Source organism: Saccostrea cucullata, unplaced genomic scaffold, assembly GCF_032062105.1.
Source record: "Saccostrea cucullata isolate Sc308-1 unplaced genomic scaffold, CSIRO_AGI_Scuc_v1 ctg19867, whole genome shotgun sequence".
Lineage (NCBI taxonomy): Eukaryota > Metazoa > Mollusca > Bivalvia > Ostreida > Ostreidae > Saccostrea > Saccostrea cuccullata.
The window spans coordinates 1-6,923 of NW_026937453.1; the positions used below are offsets into that span (position 1 = coordinate 1).

General features: G+C 27.6%; 1 long non-coding RNA gene across 1 annotated transcript; it reads right to left on the reverse strand.

The window, feature by feature from the left end:
• Positions 1 to 4,704: 4,704 nt before the first annotated feature.
• LOC134248224 (uncharacterized) lies at positions 4,705 to 6,621 on the reverse strand. The gene is made up of 3 exons (XR_009988005.1): positions 6,577 to 6,621; positions 5,025 to 5,151; positions 4,705 to 4,774 (listed from the first exon to the last, which is right to left on the reverse strand). It is a non-coding gene; the product is annotated as an uncharacterized LOC134248224 (long non-coding RNA).
• Positions 6,622 to 6,923: the final 302 nt, after the last annotated feature.

Here is a 6,923-nt window from a genome sequence, read left to right on the forward strand (position 1 = left end):
TTTCAGAACCTGCATATCGGATCTATAACTTCTCTCATTTAAACAATAGATAGTTTTCGACTCCAAAGTTACTTCCCATTGGCCGCCATACTGGAGGTCCAAATGCTCATATCCCTTCATTATTCATCCAATTTAAAATTTTTATATTTGCTATTTTGAATTAGAAATGTTATTTTTCTGAAGTATATAAATTTTTGGAAGCCTTCTTTATTTTAAAAAAAATTATTTGATAAAGATTTTCCACCAAATATTTCTGCTATATTTTCTTAAGGTAGAGATTGATAGCTTATCAACAAAAAAACTACCCATTGAATTTTTCTGAATTTTTTATATGTTTGTGTTGAGTTTGTTCTAAATCATATCAAAAATTCAAGGCAGGCATCGGGCTAGTTTTAGAGAAATTTGACAATTTCAATATAGCCTTCATCAACCACCGAAGAGCTGAAAATCAGTGTAAAATAATATAAGAATATGATATGAAAAGGGCTGTAAATTTTTTATTGCTTTATCAATTATCATTTGTCTTATATGAATTCAAACATCTGTCTGTATGGATTAATATTTGACATCAATCTTGAATTTATCAAGCATTGTAAGCAAAAAACAGAATCACATTTACCAAGATGCATGGTCAAATTAGGTTAAAATATTGCCTACTCATTGCACAAAGTCTCACACTTCTGCCTCCACTGTGAAAAAATTACCCATCAAATTTCTTTTTTTTATTGCATATAATAGTTAGCCTATAAGTGTCTTAAATTATAGAAAAAAATCATACTACATAATGGGGTTTAAATTCAACCTGGAACAAGTTTATTATCTTACACCCTACCCCACCCCCTTCCTTTTGAAAGATGCAATTTTGAAGAATATGGTGATGAAGAGAGATTATCAAGAATTTATCAAAATATTTCACAGAAAATGAGTAAATTCTTTGTAATATTCTTCTTAATTACATTTTGTATCACAAAAAAAATTTATACATGTACACCTAGATATAGTTGCCCTGGTTGACCTTTTTGCACTTATATTAAAAAAGATAAGAATTTTTCCATTATCGTTCAAATTGACTTTCATAGATGGAATTAATCAAAATATTTCAAAGAAAATTAGTAAAATTCCAAGTAATATTTTTAAATTACTTTCTATATCACAGAAAACAATTTATACATGTACACCTAGATATACGTTGCCCTGGTTGACCTTTTTGCACTTATATTAAAAAACAAAAAAAAATAAAAATTTTCCTTGATATCATTCAAATTGACTTTGCAGTTTATTATACATATGATTTTTGGATAATTAAATGACAATATGTTTTGACCAATTCTGTGCATTATAAGTAAACTTTTTTATTATCTTCCTTTGCAACAATGAATGATTAATTTCATTTTTTTAAACAATGTTTTTTTAGTCCAAATACATATACAACATAAATAAGAAAACCCAGTGATTATGAAGTTTTGAACACAGAATCAATCCATGGCATGTTATCCTTGTTTTAAAATTATTCAGCAAAAAATGTGTTATGTATTACACTGTTAAATGAAGACTGCCTGGTCATAGTTGTCAGATATTAATACACTAAAGCATGGTAAAAAAATCTAAATACATTAAAAACGGGGAAAAAGGGGGATTTTTTATAACATAATTAAAAATATTTTTAATTTTAAAAAAAAAAAACAATTATTAAGGAATAATTTTTAATTTAAAGTATGTTTCAAACGTTTAAAAAATCCCCCCATAACCTTTTTAAATAAAATTTTAAATTATGATTATTAACAAAAAAATAATAATTAGTACATTCGGCAATAGGGTAAAAATTCTTTTTGCTGTTTCCTGTTGGCTAACAAAGTAAAGTCTGTTTCTTTTTAAAGATTGTAGCCATTTGGCATGTTAAAGGGCCCGGTTTGTTTTTTTTAAGTCAATAAAAAATTTCTTTCACAAGGGTCGATAGCAAAACATTTTATATTTCCCAATTTTAAGCAAATCTTATTGGGGGATATGTGTTTTTTCTTTTTCCCTTTTGGATTTTTTTTCTAAAAGAACAAAATATTTTTAAAACAATAAAGTAAAAAATTTTATTTTTAATGAAACATGATGCTTTTAATGAATCAAGACCTTTTTAGATAATTTTTATAAATGTATGAATTTTTTTAATTAAAAGTTAAAGTAAGCCTCATTAATTGGGGGCATTTCTCCCCAAAAAATTTTTTATTAATAACTGTCTTTAATTAAAAAAACTTTCAAGGATAAAATAAATATTTTTTTCTAAATGTAGGCCCCAACTAACCAAAAATGGGGGAAAGGAAAAAAAATAAAAGTGAAAAACAAAAATCGACAAACTGTTCAAGATTGATACCAAAGGATAAATTTTGGGAAATAAAAAAAAATTCCCGTGTACACCAAAGATTTAAAAATTAACCCAATTTTATTGGAACTAAAACTTTTTGCTAACAACAAATAAGGTCTTTCTATTTTTTGTAATTTTAACAATAAGAAATATTTTTGGGGAAAAAAAAATACTCAAAAATTTTTTTTCTCTTTAAACCAAATTAATTTTTGCCGGTATGATAATTTGAAACTCAAATAAAATGCAATAAAGGAAAAAAAAAATTTATAAAAAAATTAAATTTCATTTTTTATATTTGGAAGGAAGTGACACACATTTAAATTAAAGGATTTGTTTCTATATGGTTTCCACACTAGTTTTTGTCTTTTTAAAATCTTCCATTAACGAATTAGCAATGATAATTTGATTTTAGGACAGGAAGTAGCAAACCGGGAAATAAATTTTTTGGGTATTAAAATTATTGATTTATTTTAAAAAATACAAAAATCATTAAAATATTTAAATTAAATATATTCATGGGAAAGAAAAAAACTCAAAACATGTATTTTTTTTTTAAACGGAAGTTGATATTTTTTTTCCCTTGGGATGTGCTTTTGAAACAACAAATAAATAATAAAGTGATGCAAAAAAATTTAAAAGAAGAAAAGTTGAAATTTTTTATTTTTTGATCAATATGGACAAACCCGGGAAATGACAGCAACGATTTGTTTAAAGGGGTTTCCTTTATACCATATATACTTTAATTTAATTTTTTTAAACCCCACCATTTCATATTAGCAATGATAATTCTAATTTTTTAAGACATATTGAAATATGGGGGGAATAATTTTTCAAAATTTAACTTTTAAATTTCATCTAAATAAAAATTCCCAAAAAACATTCAAATACTTTTTGAAAAATTTTTTGGGAAAAGAAAAAAAATAAAATTAAATTTCCCTTTATAACCGGGAAGGTTTTTTTTTTTGGTGGTTTGAAATTTTCAAAAAAAAATAAAATGCTATAAAGTTGAAAAATTATGAAAAAAGTTGAAATTTTATTTTTTTTACTTTGGAAACCGGGAAAATGTGGAGACATCTTTTCACCGTTGATTTTGCCTACTAAAATTATACTTAATAAGTTTTTTTAATTTTTACCGTTAACAGATTTTAAAGATAACTTTATTTTGAGGGCCGGGGAAAACCCTACCGGAAGTAAAATTTTCGAATTTATTTGTAGACTACTTTTTAATAACATATCCAAATTCATTTAAAAACATTAGTATGAAAAATATTTATGGGAGAGAAAAAAACTAAAAATATATTTTTCTTTTAACCAATTTTTTTTTTTTTGGTGGGACTGATTTATTTTTAAACTACAAACAAGATGCTATAATGTGATGCAAAAAAATCTTCAAAAAATAAAAAGTTGAAAATTTAGATTTTTTTTATCACTTCCTGTGACGACCGGAAGTGACGGCGGATGATGTTAACCCAATTGGTTTTGCCTACTAATCAAGATCTATTACTCATATACGTTTGGTGTCGTAATCTTTTACTGTTTCTGAGATATACTAGACAAAACATTTTTGAAAAAGCGGAAATCAGACATAACTGACGACCGGAAGTGAATTTTGAAAAACTGAAAACCTCATTTGAAAACTATTTTAACTCTCTATAATCCCTGAAAAATTTCATCTGAATCCATCCAGTCATCTCTGAGAAATCGACAAAACAAAAAGGGAAAAAATTAATAATAATAAAAAGAAAAAACAGTAGAATCACTATAAGGTCTTCCGTCTGAAACGGAAGACCTTAATTAAAATACTTTTGTTTTTACATCTTATTCCATTTTTTTAAAATTCAGTTTTGTCCCTAATTACCTTTTGATATAAATCCAATATTCTTTTGTAACACTGCAGATGACACTTGATTAGCCAAGGATCCATATTTCCATGGGATCTGTAACATGATGAAAATAAAATAAAGTAAATAGATTGATCTATTTAAAAAAAAAGATATAGAATTTATTAACAATTTTGATTTATTTTGCAAATTTAGCTATGATAATGTGAAAGAGTAATATTATTAAAAAACCATGTCAATTACAATTTTTTTTTAACAATACTGACTTCTTCATATTTCATACCAATTCTTTAGTGCTTTAGTTAAAACAATTTCATTCAAGTTAGAAAACATCTTTACATTTTACAATTATTTTGGTTATTAATTTTAATTCAATTTACAACATGACTTTTTATATGTTTATACACAAAAAATTTAAACCCATATATGTGTTTAAGTCAATAGAACACCTACTTGTAAGTAGTGATGCAGGGATCCCCGGTTAGATTCTCAGTACAGCCATACTTTTCCCCTCGTTTCCTGACACACAAGTATGCCACTTTATGTTCAGTTTGCTGTCGCAGATCTGGCTTGAACTTTCCTAAAATATTAATATGATCTTCGAGAAATTATTGACTTTGTTAAGAAAATGCTTCTATATGTATACAATAATACTGTTTGTACATTATGGTGTTCAAATTAAAAATACAAGGACTAAAAATCATAAATTAAAATTTTTAATACATGTATGATAAAACACCTCCTGTTTACCACCCCCTTGAAAAATATTTCTGTATTTTCCCTGATATACATGTATGTGCAAGTGTAAATTGAAAGAAAAAAATACAAACCAATGGCTATTTTGGAGTTAATGTAAAAAGCACCCTTGACATTCCTCTTTCCAGGTAACACTTGATTTGGTCACATTATTTCAGCAGAGAAAGCTGAATACACTGTCTAGTTCATAGCTTGCTTCACCTGTAGTATTAAATGTTTCTTTTATAATCTATGAATATGATATCTGTTTATAATCAGGGCCCTTTTGAGCATAAAACAAATACATACATAAATTTATTACAGGTACATAAATATTACATAAGGCTAAAAAAAAATAGTTTTTTTTTTTCCTGTACACGACTATCTAATTTTTTGTCACTTGATCCTAAAGTTGTTTCTTTTTTTTCAATGCAACTTTTTATAATTTGCTTGTCATTTCATCATTTATAAAAGGCCGGGTGATAATAATTAAAAAGCATCCGCCATCCAAAGCAGAGAAAGTTCATACATTTCTGCATTTGAAAAATTTAAGCAAAATATGTATTTTCCATTTTTTGATCTGAGTAACTAAACACCACCTCGTGTGTTAGGCACAGATAAGTATAATTACTTTTCATTTTTTACCTATCCGGCCTTTATCATGTTCTGACACCAGAAACGTCCAGCTTTATTTTTCTATTCTAGAAGTTACAGTCTGGCCAGGAAATAAGTTTTAATTTTTAGCTAAATAAAACTATGACTTTAGAAAGGGAAAAAAAAATCTATGTAGGTTATTGGTAAATATTTACATCCACTGAATATTTTCTTCTTTATTTCTTAAGAAACCCCATTGCGTTCATCACTGCATAAACTACAGTAGGCATGTCGCCTGTACAGATTTCTTAATCAGTGGCTGTTCCATCAATGAAACGTATAAAGACGTTCGCATCATTAATACAATAATTAATCTTTTTAATCCTACTTTAATTGATTATTTAAACAGATATAAATATAAACAATAAAATGCTTTTTATTTGTTGTTACTGGAATGAACGGTTCGCTTCATTAATACAATAATTAATCTTTTTAATCCTACTTTAATTGATTATTTAAACAGATATAAATATAAACAATAAAATGCTTTCTTTATTTGTTGTTACTGGAATGAACGGTGCAGCTATTGCAGAAAAAATTAACATATCCTGCTTACGCGGGTTATGTATTTTTTCTGCAACAGCTGCTTCCGTTCATTCCAGTAATAACAAACAAAGAAAGCTTTTATTGTTTAATTGAAGCTAAATATACTGGTACCAGACGTGCGTAAACAAACAAGCACCATGGTCATGATCGATATACTAAAGTCGTGAATATTCACCTTATGTATCTGGCACGGACACAGCATACAAAAAATCTTTTCTGCAAAAATTTTACTTCTTCCGTCATACAAATTAACATCTGTAGGGTCATGGTCTTTAAAATGTCTATACAGTCGATACCGGTGTACCCACGTGGTGCTGCAGCGGACACTGGACAAGGAGTAGTTTCACCAAAATTATGTTCATGTTCGGCTTCAGTATCACTTCTATTTTGATTCTCATGAAGATTCTTCAATGTCGAAAACCGTAAAGATTTAAAACGTACGTTAACTTCAACTTTGTTTTTTTAAGTCGAGGAAATATTTCTCGATCGCTTCGTCGGCCATCTTGTAGCATAGACAATAATGTGTAAATGGAGATTTTATTTGACGGCATTCCGGAATCCGGAAAAAAAGCACGTGCAATTATGCGAATTCTTCCTATCACGTGATTGCTATCGGTATCTCAATCTCTCACCAGAGGGCGTTTTACGCTCATCGCTCCAACACCTCTGTTATCGTCTAAATTACAAGAATCTTGTAAAACGTAAATAAATTATAGATTTCCACCAACTTGGTATTTTTTCTTAAATGAAATTAGAAATATCAATCTGTAGCACTTCTTTTGTTCTTTCAAAAT